This window comes from Aphis gossypii, chromosome 1, assembly GCF_020184175.1.
Source record: "Aphis gossypii isolate Hap1 chromosome 1, ASM2018417v2, whole genome shotgun sequence".
NCBI lineage: Eukaryota > Metazoa > Arthropoda > Insecta > Hemiptera > Aphididae > Aphis > Aphis gossypii.
This window is the reverse complement of record NC_065530.1, coordinates 80,187,178-80,214,028: the sequence shown is the minus strand read 5'-3', so window position 1 is coordinate 80,214,028 and position 26,851 is coordinate 80,187,178. Positions and strand designations below refer to the sequence as shown.

The window sequence follows — 26,851 nt, the reverse complement described above, 5'->3', positions numbered from 1 at the left end:
AAAATGTATTAAAAGATGTTTTAGTAATAATAAATAAAAAATGTTAACGTTTCTTTTCTACGATTCATTTTGATCTGATAGTTGGTATAGATTTTAATTTTAAAAAGTTATCACTTATGTTGATTATGTATCTTAATTATAATAAACGTAAAAGATGATTTAAGATTCTAAAATTGTTTTTTTCGAGTAAAACACGCCAGATGTTGCTTATGAGTTAAATCTGATACGGTGCAAACGCTTTTCTAGGTCATCGTTGCCCGTTTTGGATTTGTAAAAAGTGTAAACACGATAATAAAAAGAATATCGTACACACGATCACTGCGTAATAAGTATGGTCAAAACGTTGGCGGTTGATTGGTTACATTTAAATTAGACGTCATTTAAATGATTTGGATCTATATCAATAAAAACAGTTGTCTTATAAACGAAACGCATATTTTTTCTGTTTTAAGTGGAGAAAAATATTTTATGCTAACATATTAATCTATTCGTTCGAAATATTCGCATTTTATTGAACAATAATACGTCATACTGCATAAAGCGCACAGTTATTTGCTTTTTAATGAACTAACACAGTATCGGGGCTATCAGATCTCGGAACATGAGTAATTTTTAAAACGTATTAATATTTCGGAAGTCGTAACGAAATTAATTTAAAATTAAAGACTTAGATAAAATGTTTAAAAAAATACAAGCATCCAGTAACCGTAACTTTATTGATGTTGAAAAATATGTTAATCAAGTTAACAATATTTTCTGGACCGAGCTTAAGGAATTTTTAAGAAAATAAACTATAATTTCTCAATAATGCACGTCTATATTCAATATATTATATTATACATCATTGGTATAAACAAGGAAACGTTACCTAATTTATTATACACGTCCCTGCAGATTATTATTCTTAAAATAAATTATTTAGTGGTACTTAGTAAAGGGTAATGCGTTAGGTACGGGTTTAAAATCGTATGTACTTGGTTTGCTTTTATTTATTATGTATGTCAATCGCTGATCGCTAATAATATGTTTTTAATAATTATGTGGCGTCAAAAAGCGTTAATGAAGTTACAAAAGGAGTCATTGAGTGGATAAGACCTTGTATTTAGAAATTTAAAATTTACTACGCATAATATTATTATGTATTGTTTTTAATTTTAATTATAATTTTATTTATACAATTTTTGAATGTTACTGCGTATTGCTGTTGATATACGAATAATAATAATAATAATAAATATTATATCACCCCCCCCCTTTTTTCAGAAAATGCATGCACGATCTGTATTCATATACACATTACACGATTTACGAATACTAGGATGTGATATCAAGAGAGTAGGAATTTCTCACTTTTATTACTTTAAATATAATAAGTACCTATTAACTGGAATATTTAATAAACAATTCGTTGAAATGTACGCATTATGTCTGTATTATATCTAAAAACATCAAGATTTTATTAAAAATTAGTATTGTCTTACTCAAAGTTGTTCACCTTGTAGGTATTTCGCAGTTCTATTAATGTTTTCAAAAAATACTTGGAAATTTTAAAAATTAATTACACCGTTACTTATATTCACTTTTATTATATTATTTGTGCACTATTTGTGTTCAAATTTCGAACAATAGAGACGCTGCACGAAATTGTTAAGATTTTTTACAATTAGAAAAAGTGTTAATAGAAAAATATATTTGTGCGAAAAATAAAATACCTACGTTTTTAGCCTCCTTCTTTGAAGCATCATCCATATAAACTATTATAAAATCTGCAACAGTTATCTTTTTTAGTCTTAAGAATATACGTACATTCTACATATAATATACGTATAGATAGATAGATAGATACTGACATACTGTATTTAATAAAAGCTGCCTTAAATGTCGACGTATTGCTTATTTAAAACCTATAAAGTTAATTACAAATGTGTGATTATTCATATATGCGAGATTAATATGTATAAATTAAGACCTTCTAATATTCAGGAAAAATAAGTGATATAGTACCAGCATACACAGAAAGTCATGAATTCATTAAAACATTGACAAATAATTGCATTCGTTATTAAATATTAATACCATATATTAAAAATAGCTGTTCAAAATATTTTCATGCGATAAATAATAAAATAAAATAAAGTTATGCTATATTATAAAAGCAGTGTTTCTACGTGACAGATTAATTATGGATTTAGATTAGCATTATTGTTTCTGTGAATTATATTTTGTCAGTACTACATTATTTATAATTTTATAAAAATACACCAAATATTCATCTCTAGAATTTATTTATTTTAGTCAAAATTTTTTTTATTATTTATATTTCGCATAAATAAAAGAAAAAATATTATACGAAGTACTTAACATTTGAGGACTTTTTGAATGAATATTATGAAAAATTAACGAAATTCATGACAAAATTAATTAAATATAAAAATTTGTATTATTTTGAAAAGTTTGAAAGGAGGTTAGTACGATGTTTTTTGTTTGTTTATGTTACATTCTATAGTTTAAATTTGTCCAATTCACCTCTAAAGTGTAATATTTTTATGTATTTTATGTATATTATACGCATAATAAATTGATCAGAAAATTCGATCTTCGTTTACCGAGGTTCTTAAGCATGGTTAATGACAAGTTGCAAATAGACCTTGAACTATAGTAAATATCAACTAAAAATTTTAATATACCTAAAATTTTATTAACAATTCTAATAACCAGTATTCTGTCACTCGTATTTCACTGGTTATCTCCACTGATTAAGATGGAGATTGCAGCACTATAGGTTTGCTTTGAATTTCTAAATCGATTGATATAATACTGTGAAAAATACAAATAATAATAATATACTAAGCAATATTACCATTTAGAAAATTAGGTAATATTATACCAAAAAAATAATCAAGTGTTTTTTTAGTTAATGGTGGGTACTCAATAAAATGCATTTAACCTAACATGAAATTATGCTTAAAAATATACACTCTGTATTTATAAGTACTTTTGCATAAAATGTTTAAGTACATATTTTGGATTCACGTACAATGCAATTATTAGTGTAATTAATTTCAATAAATTATTTTAATTTTAAAATCCTAATCTAAAAAAAAAACCTAGTAAAAATACCCGATTTACTATAATTGGTATTTATAATTATTCGTACTAAAACTTCTCTATCAGAAATTACACAAAACAGTTAAGTTTCAAGTATAATATTAATTGATATTAATATGTGAATAGCTATTTTTGAAAATTCAAAATACCTACACACTGACAATATTGATCTAAACAACAAGTCTACATTTTGTCGGCTCACAAATGAGAGGGGCCATAATGTTTTTCATCTAATAAACAAAAATGAAGGTTAGTATGTTTGTTTGTTCGTTCTCTATAGACTCAAGAACTACTAGACCATTTTAAATAAAAGTTTTATGAAGACGAGATGATAGACTTAGCTCCTTTTTTAATCCCTATAGGTTACTATAGCCTATAGGGTAGTTTACACATGAACTTTGTTTAGGCTCAAGAAAATATATATATATAGTTTATATAATATATAAGGTTGCTATTGGTTACAGATAATAGAATAGTTATTATGATTGAATATAATTTTCTGTATTGTATATATTATATTTTGTCATTCACTCACTCTATCGTCGCACTATTACAGTGAGATTTCGATGTCTCGTGAGTCATGACTATTTCGTGTTTCGAATATACGATATTACGTACTACCTACGTCATTTATTTGTATTTGGCTTATATTATCTATTTTCTATTTATCTATTTGTAAGAATATCAATGAACAATACGAGTTGAAGCAAACCCAGTGGTGCCAAAAAAATATTAAATTGGGGGAGGTGGATGGAACAAAAATTATTTCTCGTTACCAACCACCTTTTGCACCATACATAACTTACCAAAACAAATAGTACACTGCGTATGTTATTTGTTGGCCAGTTGTTTATCTCTATTTTTTACGACCTGCTAATCATAGTTATAAATTTACAACTTATATAAATAGTTCTTTGAGTACTCATGGACCTCCACCCACCAAAAAAAGGGGGACGATAGCCCGCTTAGATTATAGAATTAATATAGATTCAGCGCCACTGGTCGAGTTTGTCATTGTAATAAATATGTCACATTTTTACATATTTTGAATCTAATGACAAATTGTTTTAAACGAAAAACGATTCTATTCTAAACGGAGACAGTCTGTTAGCTTAGGTACATCACTTAGTATATTTTGATGGCAAGTTTATTGATACTGTAATTTAAATAGGTAATCTATATAACGATAGATTTTTTTAATCGGTCTGCAGTAGATCGATTAAAAGCTTTTTGATCGGGATTTAATATCTTTGATTCCTAATGTTAAGAAATGTAGGTACTAGCTATTTATAATGTTGAATTTTACTAAAGTTTAATGACTAGATAAGAAACTTTTGAAAAAAAAAGCCGATGAAGGATGGTATTGTTGATTAATATGTTGATTTTTATATTTTACTATATGTAGGTATATGGAATAAGGATAAAAATAAATATTTTAAGTAATTTAAAAATATAATTTTGTGATTTCAATCAGTATTAATACATTTTTTAACGTTGATAATATTATGAAAGTGAATATATCTAGACGATCTTCAGTTAAACGCAGTAGTCGTGCTTATGTAGATTTAAAAAAAAAAAAAAACATTATTTTTGGCTGAGCGTCTAACGTTCGTCCTTACATAAAGTGGTCCAAAAGATAAATACATATATACGTATAATACATCAACGAAAAGTGTTGACCAAATATTCATGCTGTTCATCCCAACTACGATCGCGGTTATGATACGACGCGGTGTGAGGCCCGCTATAGACGGACGTGACCCAATTTCCCAAACAAACAACAGTGGTAGTCGACCGCCGACTATATAGTTACATCTCTCCTATTTCGATCAGCGCCGCGGTATATGCTGTGTATAGTATATTATACTGTGTATAATAAAGTTGCGACAATCTGTGATGCAAAACGCTGTTTATATAATAGTGATATGAAAACGGTAATGATAATGATGTATAAGATGTACAATATACACGTACACGTATATTATATAAATTCATAATGTATCTAATATAAGAATGATAACATATATACGTATAATTGTAATAAGCATTTTTTTTTCTGTATTGAGACGATATCACTGTATTATTACTTTACATGTCATATAATTCATACCGAGACACACACATTAACCATGTATAATTATATTTCTAGTCTCATTAAGTATGTATTTATATTATAATATTTATGATCGTTTTTATTATTATTATTATTATTATTCTAAAGTCTTAAGACGAAATAAAAAACGACTTCTCGCTTGTTTTTTTTTTTTTTAATTCGTGCGCGGATTAAAATTTTAAACCGTCGTCTTAAGTTAACTTAACACACGTTAGAAAAATATGCACAATTTCATCAAGCTAGTATACGTTGTGCTATTATATTTAATTTAATTCGTTAAACTGTTTAAGTACAAGACGTGTAAAATATACTTAAGAATAGATACCTTTGTACACTTGATTGAGGTAGGTAGGTAGGTATTATTGGTTTTGAACGTTTGAAGTATTTACCTGAAAAAAAAAAACATAATTAATCTTTCTGCGATACTTTGAGTATATAAATATAAACTGTTGAAATCAAAATCAAAATATCTCAAATTACTGATCATTTGTTCACAAAAATAAATAACTTAGCGTTCTAAAATTATTTATAGCGACGAATATATTGATTTCACGATGATAAATAATATACATATTTTTTTTTTGTTGTGTTATATCGTTTACTGTAAACACTTATTCAGTTATAAAGAGTGCTCAATAAGTTTCACGTACCTTGCTCTTTGTGATATTTATTTATTTTCAATATTTATCTCTACTCGTTTGTTAAATGCGATTGTTTATATTGTTTATAGTACTTTAAATAATTTGGTATCATAATTCACCTTCGTTGAGGTAAGTGAAGTGAAATGTGAATCACACCCGGTCTCCATTTCATGCTCTGCTCTCTTCCCCCCTTTCAGCCACAAAAGATCTAAACTTAAAAACGGAAATGCCAGGTTACACGAGGTCATATTAGGTGTATACCTACATGTGGAATTTTTTCACATAACAACTATATTCACACTATTAACCCAGGCAATAGTTTTAATTCGAATATTTTTCCACGCCCAAAAGGCTATATTTCATTAAACATTTTATAACTCATTTTTTTACATAAGAACTATCAGCTCAGTGTATTAATTTTTATCAAAATGATTTTCTACATAGATTGCTGAATAGATATTTTAATGTTTAAAATTATTGTTTTGCTTGTATATATTTTTTGTTAGGTATAAATTTAAAATATTAAAAAAAAAAATAAACAATAGATTGTTTTTATTCAAACATCAGTGAGTATGATTTTTATTTTGACAATTTTCTCAAAAGTATAATAAATTCTTGACTAAATTTATGTTTGCATTATGAAATATAGAATAGTTTTTCAAGTGTATTTCAGCTAGGGATCTCCTAAACCTCTAAAGTATAAATAATATAGTATACATTTTTTTTTTAGTAAAATGTAACATTTTGATTGGTAACTGATGTAAAAATATATATTAGACACCATTGGGTTATAAGAGAAAAAAATATTCATGAAAACAGCACGTGACTGTAATGGTCAAACTACTGATAGATACTTAAAGATACAAATGCTTCGAAAAGCTACCTAAGGCTAAAATACTTTTTTAAAGTATATTTTATTTAGCTATTATAATATGATATTGTGAGTTTCGAAAAATCTGAGAGTAAAAAATAAGTATTACAAATATACTACATTATAGTTTGATCAAATAATATGGAAAAAATAATATTTTTATGATTTATTTGTTGTTTAGGTTTAAATGAAGTACACGTAGTTGTTTAGATTTTAATATTAAAAAACACATACAAATATGCATGAATAAATGTATAGTATAAAATACATTATACATACCTAGGACCTAAATATTGAATTTGGTTTATCATAGATAAACCATAAACTAACATATTATCTACATTAAAATTGTATTATTGTATTATAAATAGAATTAACTAAGTAGGTAATTAAAATTATTTAATAAAAATAATATTATAGGGCGATTTAAAAAATAATACTTATTCCTAGTTTATATGGTGCTTATTGTTATATTGTAATAATATAATAAATAATTATATTTTTTCTACAACATTTGTTTTAGATAAGTTTTGTCAGAATAGAATATACAATTTCTCTTAAAATGTCAACCACCCTCTGGTTTTAATTAATCCTTTATTGCATTGACTCATCGTTTATCATTGAAACTTTATTTTATTAAACATGATGCATATATACTATATAGGTACTTAAAAATCTATATGGTTTTGCCTTTTAATTCCCGATATTCTGATAACATATTCGTATTCATCGTTAAAAAAACATTGATCTGTATATACATAAATTAATGTAACTTTTTATTCTGTTTAATATAGATATTCATGTTGCTCAATATATTGAATGGTAAATTATTTTTACGCAACTACTTCAGAAACTTGAAAAAATACATTAAGATATAGGTAGGTACTATTTATAAATATTACTTATTAAGTTAAGAGAACAATTTGAATTTATTACTTATACAACACTGTAATTGTATATTTATCTATCATTGAATTATTTAAAAATTAAATATAAAAATAGTAAAAAAAGCTACATACATTTATATAAGTATAATGTTATATTTTTAAAGATGTTTTAATACAAGTAACTATATGTTTGGTACATTTGATATTAATTGTAAAGTAGAATAATATTCTCAAGCGTTCACTAAAATGCCGTAAAACCCTACGGGGTAGGTAGGTACTACATTTAAAATCTTTTAAAATTATATAGTCTGCAAATGCCATAATATGTTAAAAATGTTAAAATTACAAGCTACCTTAATGGTCTACAAACTTTTTAATGTGTGGATTATATTGGTACTCAATTAATTCATAATTTTAATTCGAAGTCCGAATATATCTTATAAATACATTTTCCACTGTTTAAATGAACATGATATAAATAATTAAATCAATATACTGTGCGAAATGTTTTAATTTTCATTTCAAAGTAAAATTGTATGTGCATGTGTCATGTGTATGTTGTTGTTTCCTATACGAGTAATTGGATTTTCTTATTTATTAGCTTAATGAATATATATATTAAGATACTCGTATATTTTTAACACAAAAACAATATAGAATTTAAAGGTTTTGAGTAAAACTTATTTCTTTTTTTTTTATTAATTAGAGTCTATTTGGGATTTTGCAATAATTTAAATACTGATAACAGTGATAACTGTTTTGAAATAATTACTATTAAATTGAACTCAAATGTATAAAGTTTATTTTTAAGTTTTATTTTTAATTCACACCTAACTGTGTATGCTACTTTGATGATTTTAGGACTCTATTGAAGAATTATAATACTTTTATTTATATTTTATATTTTTAGTAGTATCCTAAAAATGCTAGAAACTTTTTTTACAATCATATTTTTTTTAAACTAAGTGCGTGTTGTGTGAAAAAGAAAAATAATCAGGCCCCGCTGACTACTAAATTATAACAATATAGTAGAATTCCAAATATAGAGCGGGGATACAGTATAGAAGTTTGTAAATAGAAAATATTAAGATAAAAAACATCAAAAGATTGTATAAAAGCAGGGCTTGAAACCGTTTTTAAAACCGATTTCAGAAACCGGTATAAACCGTTTTAAAACCGAAACCGAAACCATAATCAAAACCGAAACCGAAAATAATTGGATACCGGTATTATAATTTAAAACCAAAATCGAAAAAAATTAAATACCGGTATTAAAGTCAAAACCGAAACGTAAAAAAATAGGAACCGGTATCAAAATCAAAACCAAAAAAAGAAAAATTGTAAACCGTTAATTTTTTTTTAATTTACGTGTTTTTAAAATTTTAAATACGTAAATTCCATTAATATGTCCGTGAGATCGTGATTAAAATGTTGATAACCATTTCATTATTTGCAAAATTATTAGTTGTTTTATTAATAGTAATGAATATATTTCTTTTAATTGGTAAGTATTGTTTAATTTTTATCGTTAAGGTTAGGTAACCTAACATTTTCAACTTTAATTTTATCTAAATCGAAACTGAAACCAAAACCGAAATATATAAAAACCGGTATACAAAACCGAAACCAAAACCGAAATTTCCTAATACCGGTATTGAAAAATTGAAACCGAAATCGACACCAAAAAATTTAGAAATCGGTATACAAAATCGAAACCAAAATCGTAAAATTTCAAAATCGGTATACAAAATCGAAACCAAAACCGAAATTTCCTAATACCGGTATTGAAAAATTGAAACCGAAACCGAAATTATTTCAATCGGTTTCAAGCCCTGTATAAAAGTATCTACGATTGAAATATTTTGTGTACGAGCAATAGTAATAAACCAACTTACGTGACATGATTTATCAATCATAAAATTTAAAATTTTCATTTAAAAAAACAATAATTATTGTTATTATAGTCTATAAAATGAGTTTTAAATACTTACAATAATTTACTAAAAATTCACGTGATTCAAAAAGTTATGTTATTATTATACTTTTGTGTAATAATTACTAATATACACATCTATGTTTTTTAATTGGTAAGTATAATAAACTGTAATTGAATACATTGTTAAAATAGATTGTATATTTTATATATGTATGCATTACTTATAGATGTATTTTAGATGATTATTATTTTAGTAATGGTAATAAAATACTTCGTAGTAGTGAATTTGAGATAAATACATTTGTTTAAGTTTAAGTTGTTTTATTTGTAAAATGATGAATATTATTGTTAGATATTTTCTCATTATTCATTTAGTATAAATTATTAGTGTTATTTTTAATTGCATTAATTTCATTTTTATTCTTGACAAAAAAATAAATACATTTTAGTAACTTTTTGTATTTACTTAATTATAGAACGTACCAACACTAGACAACATGGCTTCAAATATGTTTTAAATATCAATATATTTTTAAATACTCAAGTAGTAAGCATGCAGATTTTATTTATATCTACAAATATTTAAATATCTTAACTGTATTTTTGTTTTAGTTTGACAATTATTATTTTATAATTACTTATTGAAGTTTGATTCAAGTAAGAACTATGTAATTAGCTAAATTTATTTTTATTTATCTCCAAAAATTAATATTAAGAAAAAAATTGTATATAATCGATTAGGTACAATTAGAAAAGGATTCGATTCAATTTTCTATCATGTAATGCTCATGCTTTGGCGGAGAATTAAATTTATTAAGTTAAAAAAATAATATTGTATGAGTTACGAATATTTTAGAATTATTAAAGTAAACCAAATTCGAATATTAAAAAGACAAGTAAATTGTTATTATACTTATGTAAATTACGATATTTTGTAGAATTATATAATTTAATATATAAAACAAAATAACAGTAAGATTTAAGTATTTTTTTTATACAAAATTAAAATTTACCTGGCACAGTCGTTTTGGCTTTTGATATAATTATATCAATATTTAATATTTACATTTTATTATTCACGAATCATATTTAAATAAAAAATATTCGGTTGAAATACATTAACATTTTTATTTGTAGTATATATTATTATACTTCATAACTGGCGGCAAGTTTAATTTAAAATGTATGGTGACAAGTTAATGAATAAAACACCTATTTGCAAATGCACCACCCGTAACATTCCCTATCTACTAGCCATATTAGAAACTATCTATAAATATCGAATAATAATTTAGAGAACTGACCTAACCTAACTTAAAAGAATCTGACGTCAACCATGTATGAAACTACAATAAAGACGACGGGGCACAATATTACTGTTTGACTATAAGATCGACGCCATAGCATTATTATTTCCATTTAAATTAAATTGTATTGTACATTAATACGTTTTTCATAAATTATTCATAATTTTGAAATGAAAAATGATTTCAAAGAGATATTTTGAAATTATCAAAATTATCTCTTGAGATATGATGTTTAAAAAATATGGTGTTGTAGGTAAAATTAAATTTGCATTTTTTTGGTACGGGCAAATATATTCTTATATTATTTTTTTATTTATCTACAAACAATATATACTGTATTTAATATTAATAAACGTAACCATATATAATTTTAGTAACTTATTTTATTTTTGATTTTATAGTTACTCATTACATTTTTTTAAAGCTAATTGCAAAATTGTTCTTAGTTTATGAAGTATTTACCTGAAAAAACGTAATGTTTTTAAATTGTGGCATCACTCTTTATGTTTATATACACGCATTTTGGCATTTAATGGTTGTAATTTTGATTGATGAAAGTGTCTTTACAAATGGTAAAACTCTATGGATTAATTGGTTTTTTAATTTTGATAAAGTATCTAAATTGTTTTCATTATTAATTTTAAACGTATTTTATACTGTTTTTAATAAGTTTAGTGACAATTATGATTTTGTATACAACTCTTAGTTTATTAAAAATAATATGATATTTTCTAAGAATTAGTGAATAATATGTGGAATTTATTAATTTTTCCAAGGTTTGTTGAATAAATTTCTTACCACGAAAAAGCTGTTTATAAATTGTACAGCAAAATGAATAAAATTATTCACAGCAATTTATTCAATTATATTTTGCACGTTCTTTATTAATTAATCAAATAATAATAATTGAAATCATCCATCATACACATTTATTCATTATCGTTAAATGGACCAAAGTTATGATAAAGATAATAATATATTATTATAGATAGAATATGTAATGGACTATTTCACTTGAATAATTGGTTATTTAGATTGATTTATTTTGATTAAGTTATGTGGTATGTTCAATTTTATAAAACTGTAATGCTGTATGGGTATCATGAACGCTGAAGGACATTTTTTTTTTTTTTTTTAATCACAATCATCTATAGCTTGCGATATGTGCGACAAGACTTTCAATTGTAGGATGTCTGAGAAATGATGGACTTGGACGTTTTATATACGGATACTATCAGTTTTACTTTTTTACGTATTTACGAGTAGTTTTTAATCTTAAACAAAACATATAAGCGAATAACCTTTTTTTCGTATATCCTACAAGCAATAAGCAAACACGTCTAAAAAAGTAGGTGGCGGCGTGGTTGAGTATTATTAAGGATTATCAAGGATTTGGTATGCGTGGGTACATTAAGCTTCTTCCAACTATACACCATAAGGCAGAATTCTTAATAACAGTTTTTTTGAAATATTGTTTTTTTTTTACTTTTACATTTCAAAGGTATTATAGGTCGTCTTCTGCCATATGCAAAATGCAAAAAACCAATAGCCGCACTAGTCGACGATTATTTATTTTTACCAATACTGATCGTGAAAATATCGTTTGAGTAAACATACACTATATAACTTATATACTACATATATACCATAATCTCTTGGTATAAAATATTGAATGAAAATGGATTATTAGTTATATTATACCTATAAGGGTTAATAATAATATTTTATCTTTGTTTTATACCTGTTAAATTTTCAAACTCCAAAGATATATACAGATATAAAGGTATAATTTTCATTATTAGTTTCTGATTTTATAATCCTAAGAATGGACATTTTATTCGTTATATTTTTTATATTTCAATCATTAAAAAATTATATGAAATAATAACTTATAAACGAACAATATATAAGCCAGTAACATACTCGTATATTAAAACTTAAAAGTGAAATTTATAAAATATAATTAAATAGTGTAAATAAAAAAATGAACAATAATTAACTAATAAATTATAACTTTTAATGCATTTTATCTTTGAAAACTTTAAATGATTTAACTCTGATTTAAATTATAAAAGATTAGAAAATTGTAATTGTAAAATAGAAGATAGAACTATGCATTATTTGTATTCTTTGTGTTAAATGTTATAAAAAGTTTAAAATGTTATATGAATAGAATAAAGTTATTTTTAAATAAGCATAAATATAAACTAATTCTCAAATGTTTAATATCAAAGCATTAATAAATATTTTAAATTTATAGGTAATCACTTTTGAAGTATTTAACTGTTATTAAAAAAAAAAAAAAAAAAAAAATGTAAGTACTTACTTATTGTGTTTTATTTAAATAAATATATACATTTTTAATATTGATTCGTTTGTTTTTACTACTTATTATACTATCAAATTTATCAATTTAAATGAAAATCGATAATAAAAAAAAAAAAAATATACATGTATATTACAATATAATTATATAGGCAGGTATCTAATGATATTATTTTGACAAGAAACTGCAAAAGTTGGGGTCTTGAACTTTGTCTCACTTCTCTTTTCTCAAATTGGGCCATTGTGTTGTTTTATAATTATCACGAATTTCATAACAATGATTATAATAAATTACTTAAGTGTTAATGGAAAGTTAAAAATAAAAAAATAAGAAATAACATTTAAATAATTATAGAAAATGTGTCAAGATTTTTAAAATTAAAATAAAAATAATAATAAAATATATTTTTTACTAAAATTTAAAACCTAAAAAAAACCAATATTAAATAATAAGTTTTTAAATTAAATATAATTAGAAAGACGAAAATTATCGGATGGATTTGTTATATATTAATAATGAAATATAATAATATACGTAAAAACAAGCCTTGTATACAATTTTCAAATACTTTTAAATACCTATAAAAATTGAATATTTTATTGTAAGTTATAATTAATTATCATTATAGATATTTATTTCAAATGTGTTTCATACAATAAGAGGAAAATTAATAAACAACTATTATAGGTAACAAAATATATAAAAATAAACTATATCAAAACCATTTTGTTTGAATGTCTGATAAAAGCAAAAAGTGAAAAACAATTTTATCGCTAATTTATTTATAATATGTATTTATTAATGCCAATTACGATTTAATTAAAAAAAAAAAAAATAGTATGTTCAATTATATTGAATTTGAAATCAATAATATAGGTAAATAGTAAATAAGATTGATAAATAGATAAAATAATACAAAAACAAGGTAAAGGAATAACATAAAAAAAAAAAAACAATTCTAGCAGAAATATAATTAAAATCACCTAATAATTAATATTATATTGTTGTGAGCATTATAATGTAGGAAATGATGTATTCATATTACACTAACTGATATTTTTTATTTTTACAGTAATATATTTTGGTTGTGAATTTGTGAAAACTTAATCCATTATATATTTGTTAGTATCGGTAAATACTTCATAGGTTTAAAGTTTTTATTACGTTGTATGAGATGTATACCTTATAGTAAGTAGATACTACCTACACAAAGTGTTTTATTTATTTTATAAAATCAATGTAACTACCGTATCTGGATAAAAATAAAACCAGAACAATGTGGTCAATGATCGTGTATTTTGATATAGGTATCTATCTTAAATTATTAATGTAGAAAATAAACTAAAACAATTTACTTAATATTATATGATTTATATGTCATGTACGTTTCATCAATTAATATATTTTTAAAATTTCTAATCGACCCTATTGAGTATATCATTAGAGTAGTTCCTAATAATATAAAAAAGTATTGTATTTCTGATAACTTCACATTTTATTTATTTGTTATGTAATGTGTGGTGGCTCAAATAGAGTTCAAACACCTGCTAATTGAAAAATTCCATTTCGCGGATCTTAAAATTTAATAGACAGTCGTTACGAAGGTCTTACCAAAATTGTTTAGTAAATGATATATTATTGAGTTTAAAAGACACGAGAAAACTCAAACCTATGGTGCAAGTTTCCATAGTGATTGGGATTTTCATTTTTTTTTTTTTAGATCGTGGTCAGAGTTGAATCAAATAATAAATGGTCATATGGTTCCATCCTTTGTGGATACCGTGATTGATTGGACCGAGTGAATAATAATAGATATAACAATATACCATTGAAATAGTTTTCTCGCAAAATGTGTGATTTTGAAATTGTCTCTCGTGATCGAAAAATTTACAAATAAATAAAACAGAATACATAATTATATGTCAAAATTATTTAAATAAAAAAATGCGTATACAATAAACATATACTCCAGTGGTTCGTAAACTTTTTATGGTACAGCCCATTTTGGAAATTTTTAAATTTCGGCTATCCGTAATATTAATGAACTTTTTATTAACGTATTATGTTTCAAAAAATGTATTATATCCGACAGTTTAGGAACCTCTGCTATACACTATATGTATACATAATCGAAATCATATTTTAGTTGTATTAAAATTATAATTTTTAGGTAGGTATATGAAGTATTCTTTGAAATGTTTACGAAACAAAAGTACAAAAAGTTTTTTTAATGGTCGTTACTCGTCTAACCTATTTTTGGAAAATTATCTTTTAAATATTATTTATATGGGCATAACTTTTTTCTTTATAAAATTATTTTATATATTTTTAAATACTTCTAAGATTATGTTCATTTTTCAAGAACATTGTTTCGAGTGGAAAAATATTTAAATTAGTAAAATAGTTATTTTCAAAGACGATGAAATAAACTAGAAAATTAAACATTTTTATTCATTATTTCTTAAAATAAAATAATAATGTTTTATACTTTAAATAAAAAAAATAAATTTATGTTATTATAACTTATGTAGGCCAAACTGCAGTATTTTTGTTTTAAGTTAATACTTCAGTATTAAAAATTATTTAAATTCTTTAGATTTAATCTCATTTAGTTATTAAATTTAGATAAATCATTTGATAGTTGCTATTTTTAATTTGTGTATTGAGTGACAAAAAATGTTAGGTTTTATTATTGTATATCTAAATATAAATAATTTATATCTATTATTGTATTCACATAGTTACTATAACATTGTATACGTATATACTATCCATATTCAGTACACATATACATATTATGTACGTATAGTAAAGTTTATAAATCATTTATCAAATTTTTATTGTAATAATACCTATTTGAATTTAAAATATATATATTTATGTGTCTATACTTTACATATACACACGTTTTAGTATAATTTTGTTAAGTATAGCTTTGATTAGTGAAATACAAAGAATATATTTAGGTACCAAGAAATACTGCGGAAAAAAACGTAATATTTTACGTGTTAAATTTATTTCGTTTACTAATCATTTAATCAAGTGTATAACATATTAAAGTTTTATCAATAGGTAGTTAACTAAGTATAACAAATGTAGGTGGATAGTTAAATAAATTATGTAAAGTTTATTTCATACATTTTCAATCAAACTTCTAAGATAATATAAATATGTTTGAAAATTGGACTGTGATCTATTTTGTTTTAATAATAAAGATTAAGTATATGCATACAAAATATAAATATCTATACATTTCAAACTTTTTTTTAATTTCTATATCATATAATAAAATTACTACATTACCAATTATAATATTATAAACAGCCACTATCAAAAGCACTCGTATCAAAAGTACTTCACTCATCAACCTCCCAAGAAGTCAATACTCCACAACCCTTTCTAGGGACTTCGCTTCTACAATCCAAGGGTAATCTTTTCTCGTTTTAATTTTGAAATAAAATATTTATTAATAAAATACGTGATGGATAAAATGTACAAAACTTTTTTAAGTAATAAAGTGTCAGAGTATGGTTTACAATCAATAATATATATAATGATAAAAAAAAACTTTTTAAATGTTTATAAAATATCATAGTGGATTTACTCTCAATTTTTTTTTATTTTAGTATTAAAAACTTATAAAGAACCTTTTACTTATTTTCTTGGTCACAAACAACTATTTTAATAATAAAATAACAATTTTAATAAATGTTTGTATTTTTTCCTAATTATTTAAAAAAGTAATAAGAATTTTCAATTTTGACCTCTTAAATGTAACAACTCACTTAAATAAAAAATAAAAAAAGCAATTCATTGTAAAATCAATACATTTATTACTCTACTAAGAATTTAAAATTGTTACCTATAATAAGTTATATATTATTAATAGCTTGAACATTGCTACGTTTGAAAATTATTTATTATTAGTTCAATATTTTTATTTTATTTTATATTAAAATGTATCATATCTTGTACCTTTATTCCAAGTACCTACCGTATAATATTATAAATTATATTGATACATAATTATTATGTTTCTTATTTCCTGAGTATTGATTAGTATTAAAGATAAATATTTATTAGTTTTAAAGAGACACACGATAATAAACTATACTGTTTGAATGTGTTCACGTATTGTAACTTTTCGTTTACAATATAAAACCAAACATTATATATTTAAAATCTATACGATATAGAATTTATACCTAATTCATGTTAAATATCAATGATATTGATATAATATCACCAATCGTTTTGTTTATTGTATTTCTATTCTCTTGTTCGTTAGTCTTTAGAGATAAAAACGTGCTGGTAACTGTTACAACTTACAAACAATGCATAGTATGTAAGTAGTCTAACACCGAATATATACATGTACTTGGTGTACAATGTTTACATTATTGTAACATAAGTCACCGCCGATAGTGTACAAAATCTACTGGTTTGTGGATATTCGTACGAAACCTTCACCCGGAAGGTTTGTTCAAAGCACGATCGCAGCATAAACGTACGAGACACTTAACATACAGGTATTATACTCGTATTATTGTAGAAGTAATGTTAATTTTTGTCGTGATAAAAAATAAAATATAAAACGTTGTCGATTTATTCCTATTACCTGCACTACAAACTCTTAATACATTATGTACTATAGATATATACGTATATAGTCGCGCACAGTTCTATTCAAGGCAGCGGAGGCATTGGACTTAACAATTGTATAGCTATAGCATAATTCGATTACGCCCTTAATGGTTACAGAGACATGACCAACTTTCCTTAAAAAAAAAATATGTATGATTAATATTTATAGAGTAACTAAGACGTGTAATGTCGTTCTCTGCGAAAAGTTGTCACACTTAATTTTGAAAGTCTACAAATGACCTTTATCTAATTAGCTATATTACTACTACCTACAAAAAACAATAAATAATAGAAAAACAGAACTTACAGACATGTGATATTTCGCAATACAATATGCATTACTCGTTATATTTTTGTTAGAGAATCACCATTTGCCATTGATTTTTAAAATTAAATAACACATATTTTGATGGGGTTATGGCAGGTAAACGAACAAATTAAAAAGAACCTTCACGCCCACCTAAAAATATAGAGTACTTAATGAAATTATTTTGTATTTTATGTGTACATACACATTCGAAACGTTTGTTGTTATTATTGCACTGTTGATTGAAAAATGTACAATGTATATTATAACATATACGTATTGTAATGTACTAGTTATATATAAGTACAACGTCAACAATTTGCGCATTTACGGACATTTTTTTTTTGAAGTTTGACGATATGTGAAATGCACAATATGACGACGGTATTCGCGGAAATGAGGGGAAAATGATATTATAATATTGTCGGGTCGCAACATTACACCTCCTCTCCTGACTGGAGAGCCGTCCCGGCAATGCGCGTGCCCCGACGAACTTGCACAACAACAATCGTGTTACGTATGCCTACTTAACGTTTTATGTATAAGCATAACGCAAGTGGGTACCTGCTGTTTAATGTACTGTCGCGTTCCCTACGACACAATAATATTATTCCACGCCGTTATTACCTACGTCGCAGTATAATGCTGTCGGAGCGCTTACGTTAAATGCGTTTGTATGTATTTTGTTTTGCACGCAAACCCAGCAGCTTATCGCGATATACTCTATTGGGCACGTAGATAATCCATAATTATTTACGCGTTGCCCGGTCTCGGGTTCGTCACCGCTCGCAAATAATAATCATTAATCGTCCAGACGCGAGAGTGTTTGGCGCGAGTGGGGTGTAGTGAGTGTGTGAAAAACTATTTGTTTTCTTGTTGGTTGATGACTGTAGACAAGAACCGCTGTCGTCCTCATGATAAGCTGCGATATCGAATAATTAAATGACAAAAGGTCGTATCCATTCAGGATATTATATAAATTGCATGGAAAAATGTATGTATTTGAAAACCAATATTATGATGTAAGTATACTTAAAAATTCTAAAAATCAGAATTTTCGGAATGAATAGATTATCGTGTCGAAAAACAGGAAGAGAGATTGAGCACTCTTGGTGAATCACCCTGTATATGTAGAGGTTCATAAACCTATGTCACGTCGTCCCTACCATAAACAGACCACGGGTGCAGGATGTAATAACATGGTCCTGCGAGGATTCACCACTGCTTCAACTGATATTAGGGAAGCGGTATATATACCATAATATACAGCACGATATTATAAGGTCTTGTATCCGGACCGTACTACAACTTATTTATACATATATATTAAACATTATAATATACATTATACATCGTTATTAAAATAATATACAATACCTATTTTATTGTTTTATATATATATATCAATATTATAGAAGATAAATAGATAGGGTAATATTCACCAAGTATGCTCATTATTTTTTTTTTAATATAATCCATTTATAAAAAATTTGATTTTTAGAATTTTTAAATACAATTAAGGACCAACTTTTCAAATTATTGAGATTTATTTGTATATACTTAGGGAATGTTCTGTGGCAATATGCCTAGACATTTTTCAAATTAGAATGCCGATTTTTACTGTAAATTATTTAGTGGCTAATTTTTTAAATTAAAATTTTAACTATAACATATAAAAATCAAGATTCATATGAGTTATTTTTGAGTCATTTAATTTTGTGTACTAAAGACAATGACTCCATGATAATGGTTTAGAAGAACTATGATAATTTTAAAAATATTAGTAGGTAATTTATAATAATCTACTATTGATATAAATATACTTATAAAAATATTTTAAATATATTAAATACTCAAATTAAATATTCAAAATTATGTCTAATTTATATTTTTAAGAATTTTTATTCTTAATATTAATAATTTGACTAAAAATCGAATCGTTTTTCGTTATAAATTAGGTATAATGACATAAAATAATAATAATAATGATTCACTAAATACATTATAATCTAAAAGGTGGTTCTTAATTGAAAAATAGAAGTTGTTATTGCCATTATAGGAAATTGCTTAATCAGTGTAAATAATCATAACAATTTGAAACTATAGTCTTTAAGAATTTTTTAAAATTCAAAACATCAGAATTTAAATAAACTCGTTATTAAATCGAAAAAAAATGGTTGTGTTTGGTTGGTGAATCATCCAGTACCTATATATACGATCCTCCTGTATACAACAGCAGAGTATAGTTTTATTTTTATCACTCTTCTCTCGATGTGTGTGCCCACTTGCCCGTAACGGAGAGTATTTGAAGGGGTTTTTTTATACCCCATAACGATCGAGCAAAAGTACTGAGCAGTAAAGTTCTATAGGTACGCTCCGAAATAAATATCTTGCCAAATTATTCTGGTGCGCTTTCGGTTTTAGTGGCGTGCGGGGGTCTCACCGAAATCCCATGAACACTCAAATTGTTTATGCCATAATCCTATAGTTTTATGCACCGCAAACGATTGTTTTTACAAATTAACACGATTGGCTAGTCTATATACTGTCATTTTGTCGTCACTATAATATAGCGCAGACTATCTACCAAAGTTAAAACTTAAACACATATACCTTTTTTTCCTATTAATTAGTTAACTCATTTTTTTTACGTCCTCCCTTATTGATTAATATCTTTTAGTTACCAGAAACCATTTTCAATGTATTAGGACTATTAAAAAATTGAATTCACCATAACTATCAAATATCAATACGTGTATTCTTGATAATTATAATAATAATGAAAAATATGTTTTAAACAATACTATGTATTTAAAGGACTTTCTATTATTTTGGTTATTATTTTAAAATATATAATATAGGTACTTTTGTGATACCATATTTACTGGATTATTTTTTTTTACTTCAATACATCTTAAAAAGTTTGTTATAAGTATACTAATATTGATCATTAATGATATGGTATTAAATAAAACTGTAATACTTTGCTACATTTACTAAACTTATACTTTCGACTTACTTGACGAGGTACCTAAATAAATTTAAACAGTTTAAACAATAATCAATTATATTTTTAATCTGTAAAACGTATTACTTGGTACTAAAAATAAATTGAAGACTTTTAAACTTTGTAATAGGTATCGTAAAAAATATAATAGAAGTTTTAATCAAGTATTCTGAACCATAAATTAAAGTTATTGGCTATATCATTAAATTATATTATTTTTATATTTTATACTTAGAATGTAATTTAAAGTGTTAAAGTCAATCATTTTTTAAAATATTAACGAGAAAAATTATTGAGTGCATAAGATAATACCTATTTACTAAATTATTACTAAAATTGCATTTTCTAATATTTTTACTAGAATAATTACATTTGATTAATTGTTAACTTAATGGAACATTTATGCTCTCATTTATGTAATCATATAAATTGTATTTGACCTAAATACTAAATATTATTTTCATGTCATTAGTCGTTCAAATAATTTTATCCCTCATAAATTTAGTGTTTAATGTTGATAATATTTTTCTTTGACAATTCATTTTGTTCTTCAGTAAATATTAAAATAGGTTTTTATATTACTAATTAAGTTTATGTACAAATCGTATTGGTTATACTATGACAATTTATTATTATTTCACATAGATATAAGAATAATATTACCTATACTCATACCATCGTAATTTGTCATCTTAACATTTATAAATGGGTACTTGCATCTATGTACAATGTATTGCGTATTGATGCAACCTAACTTAAGTAGGTGAAATTACCATTTAAGCTTAATTTATTAATATTATGCTTCAAAAAAAATATCAACAAATTATAGAAATAAAAAAATATGTAAATGTGTGTATTGCAAAAATAAAAAATTTAAATTTTTTTAATAGATTTTACAATAATCGTGTTTAATATGTTATAATATAGCAATTATAATATATTACATCATATTATAAATTCAGAATACTTACCAATATTATCTAGTTATTGGCATTACATTAATTTTATTCGTATCAAAAAATATGTAAAAATAATGATATTTTTCAAAGCTCATCTTAGTTATACTTGGTATACTCAAAATAAAGTTACATGTAACATTAATCTATGTATATATAATATACACCAGCTACACTGTACTTGCGCTATGTTAGTGCTCTGTCAATTAGCCGAACCAATGCTAACGGTTTGGTTAATTTATAGAAAGCTTTAAAATGTGTATTTTGTAATAAAGAAACAGTGTAATGTAAGAATTTATCAGTGATAATTTTTATGTTTAAATTTTCTTTTAAAATACAGTTAAAGTTGTTTTAACTTAGTTATCAATTACTACATTTTTTATTTTTAACACTAACAACAAACCATAAAATGGACCAAACAGATAAATTTTAAAAAAATTTTTAAACTTTCGTTCACATTTAAAAAGGTTCATCGGTCTATTTTCCATCATAGTGGTTTGTCCGTTGACATATATTGTTTGATTGACTTGTTTCACGTCCAAAAATCGATTATTATTTTATTAAGGAAATGGATGTTTCTCTGATACGGCCGAGACGAACTATTGAATATGACTTTGCCCCCTTGTTGACGCATCCCTAGTGACGCACATACAACGTGTGTAAAAGGATATCAATCACGAGAAAAGACATTTGGGCGTATGTTACAACATTTTACAATGCAGGACTTGCGTAAAACACATTAATTAATAGGTTTCTACAGACGCCGATATACTAGTGATTATAATAATTATTATTATTGCTGCTTAAGGTACTATTATTGTTTGTTATTACTTTTACTATTATTAGGTAGTACAGCACTTAGTACTTAGTAGTAGTAGTTCATAATATTATTTATTAATGCTATATGATTATCACAATAATGATGTATTGAATGTATTCAATATTATTATTCTGGAGACTATTCATAAATATATCATACTTGACCTTTGACCCGATTATTATTTTACTATGTCAAATAATAAGTTTTATAATAGATAATACGTGTTTTGATGATATAAATTTATGAATACATGCGTTGTTTGGATTATATCATTCCACCATCGACTCATAATGATTATTATCGTTATGATTTACTACTTACAATAAAGCAATATTATGAAGTATATTTATAATAATGAATAAAATAACATATTTTATTGTATTAATATTGTTTGTATTATACATAATAGACATATTATAGATGGAATATATATAATTCATTTAACAATTTTTCAACGCACTGTACACACTCTTAATTTACATAATATACATACTCACAATCTCATCCTTCGTATAATATGAAAATAATATCTTAATGATATTTTGTCATTGAATAGGATATTTTTATTTTACAAAATATTATGTCCGATTATGCGAAATGATTCAGTACATTTTCGTTATTATTTGCAATATAATATTGATACATTTTATTTCTTGTTGTCATTATACACCAGCGTAATGTAAATGAAACCTCGCCGTAAATCATTAAATTATCAAACCCGATTTACTAAAAAAGATTTATTATATATTTTACAGATTGCAGCATGAAAAATAAGGATTTCAATTCGACGGTAATATAACAATATAACGTGTCAATACGAAAAAATACCTCCTACATATTAAAATAAGATTATTTTATTAATATATTCTCATTGTTAAACCACCAATCAGGAAGAATGAAAAAAGTTCTAAAAGTTGCGAGAACAAGTTCTAAAAAATATATGAATTAAAATTAATAAAATAAGAGGTGAGATTGAAGTTAAAGCTACTAATACTTGTGATAATTAAATCAGTTAAATAATTTTAAAGAATATTAAATGATTTTCATGATATAAATTCTTCTTACTTTAAGTTTTTAATTGTACTTCAATAAGTTTTTTTTTGTATTAAATAATGTTGTTTTAAACTATACTCTATAGTGACAAATAATATAATTTATTTTAACGGTTGTTATGTATACAATAATTTTAATGTGTTTGGATAAAAAATTTAAGCATTTCAGTATTTTTAAAAGGTATACTAAGAATTAATAATTTTTTTATTTACTCTAAATAATAAGATTATTCAGTCAATATAGGTAATATTTTAATGTAATAAATAGAAAATAAAATCAATAGGTAGATAAAAAAGTGTTTCCTCTTAAGAAAATTATGTTATTATTATTATTATTATAAATGTATAAAATAATATTATACTTTCTCCGAAACAATCGATTTGAAATTAAAAGAAAAACAGCTTAAATGTCTTTTGTGTTTAATTTTTTAATGATCTATTCAATTCTTTATGTAACGACCTCGGGATAAAAATCAAACGATCGGGAGTCACATTTCATTCAACAGGCGGTACAAATAATATTATCTTAATTATTTTTAAACAAGGTTTTTATTACTATTCGTTTATTCTTTTTTTTAGAAATGAAAGTCTATGTAACTTGGAACTGTATACATAAATGCCAACAGTTACCTTCTAAAAAACCACTTGTTTCGGCAATAACTCGATAATATTTCAGAGTCACGATGTACAGTGGCAAGTACAGTGTACTACTATTACACATAATATAGTCGATCCTTGAACCCACATCGTTTTAAACATGTGAACCTTAAAATCTAACCAAAAAAAAGCAAGCAAGGACAATTACGCTTTACGGCTAACAGTCTAGGTCAAGTGTACGATTTTAATGTTTAAAGCATTAAAATCATAAGTTTATTAACATTATTTAATTCGTAATTATAAAACTATGTATTTCGTTTAGTTTAGATAGAACGGCAAAAATTATATTTATTTATAGGTAGTAAGATATTTTATATAAATATTAATAAATGTTAAAATTTTAAAAAACTAGTATTATATTCGGTTACAAAACAATATGATATTACGATTCGAATAGTAAATTTTGAATAACTTTACAAGTTATTTGAATATTTATTATATTTAATACTTACATGAGAAACATAATTGAGAAAATACCACTTAAAATATATAGTGTTTAAAATGTGTAAAACTCCACAATATTTTCTTTAAGGCTGATTAAAATTGAATTTAGGTAATTACTTTTGGATGTTTAACATTAACTTAAAAAAAAATTACCTGTAGATCTCTAAAATTGTAATTAAACTGTATGTTTTTATTATATAAAAACGTTGATGAAAGAGCAAAAATAAACAATTTTAATGCATCGTCCATATAGGTAAAATTGTATTACATTAATATTTAAAGTTAATTTTGTTACTACAACTAAAGTCTGTACTAACCCAGCATACCGTGACAACGCATTATAATTATCACTTATTTTAACAAGTCTAGACAAATTGTTTAATTTATTCATGTGTTTTGTTAATGTGAAAACTGAAAATTCATACGGATTCCATAAAAATATACAAAAAAATTTGCATTTTTACGGATAATTTTTTGACAAAAAAAAAATGAATAAAAATAAATTAATGTCCATGTTCGTGACGTGCAAATAAAAATAAAAAATGTAAATGGCATATTTCTGAACAATATTCTACTCAACTATGAGTTCGTGGAATCAAAATAGTTGCTAACACCTACGTTAAAAACACCGCGAAGAATTAATATACAGTGTTTTATGTATATATCTACTCAACAGTTAACATAAAACTTAATGAAATAAGTATAGTAGGTAGGTACATTGTATATAATAATTACAATAAAAGAAAATTCAACGGTAAGAAAATAATAACCATGAAGATTTATGATTTATATCGATTTTCAAACCAATGAACAAATAACTATATGGTTTGTAATTATTTTGAATTATACATTTGAATGAAAGTCCAAGGATTTACTTATTTCAGTCGTACACGTATGTTTGCTAGGCTCGAGTTAGTATGCATAATATTATTAAACAACAATATAATTTTATATATTACACTTTAGTTTGAAATATTTAAAAATATTTGAATTTTGGTTGTTAAAATGTATTTGTTGTACATATTTTCAACTTGTGTATAAAATCTTGATAATTATATACACTGTCGGTTAGTTAGTTAGTTTGTCACAAATCATATTGATAGTTAAACCGTTAATTTTCAATCAAATTCATAGAATAATAATTAACGCTCTACAATTAATTTGTATACATCATATAACATAAGCACTTAATATTTCGTATTACAAAATATTATGCAATATACATTATGCATGTATTACATTTTACATAGGTAATCAAAGTTTGATGAAACTTAATACGCCTGAATAATATTTTGTTTACTGCAAATTAATTATGACATAATATATTGGCTATCAAAATAAATAGGTACATAATATAATAGAATATTGTATTTTATTTTACTAAGAAACTGTAATATATTATATATATTATATAATACCTACCTATTGATTAGAATTAGATTAGAGATAATATAGTATTAACTTATTCTTTAGTATAAATATGTGGTTTTTTTTTATTAAATTTAATATACATTTGTCAATTAGTTATTCATTTTATTTTTACCTGTAAATTAAAAGTAAAATGTTAATTTATTATTTGTACAAATCTAACGATATATCACTTTTTAATTTTAAATCAGATTGAAGAAGTGCTAATTAATGAATTTGGTAAAATAGTTTATTACATCGTTCAAAAATACATATATCAGAGTAGTTGGGTATAAATTCATTTTATTTATTATTATTCTTTTTTTTTTTTTTTTTTGACAATAAAAGTAATAAATCTCTTTTTACAA

At 24.4% G+C, this 26,851-nt stretch overlaps 1 protein-coding gene across 1 annotated transcript in view; it reads right to left on the bottom strand.

The window, feature by feature from the left end:
• LOC114120168 (protein phosphatase PP2A 55 kDa regulatory subunit) overlaps nt 1-26,851 on the bottom strand; it is a 72,597-nt gene that overhangs the window by 32,974 nt on the left and 12,772 nt on the right. The window lies entirely within an intron of this gene.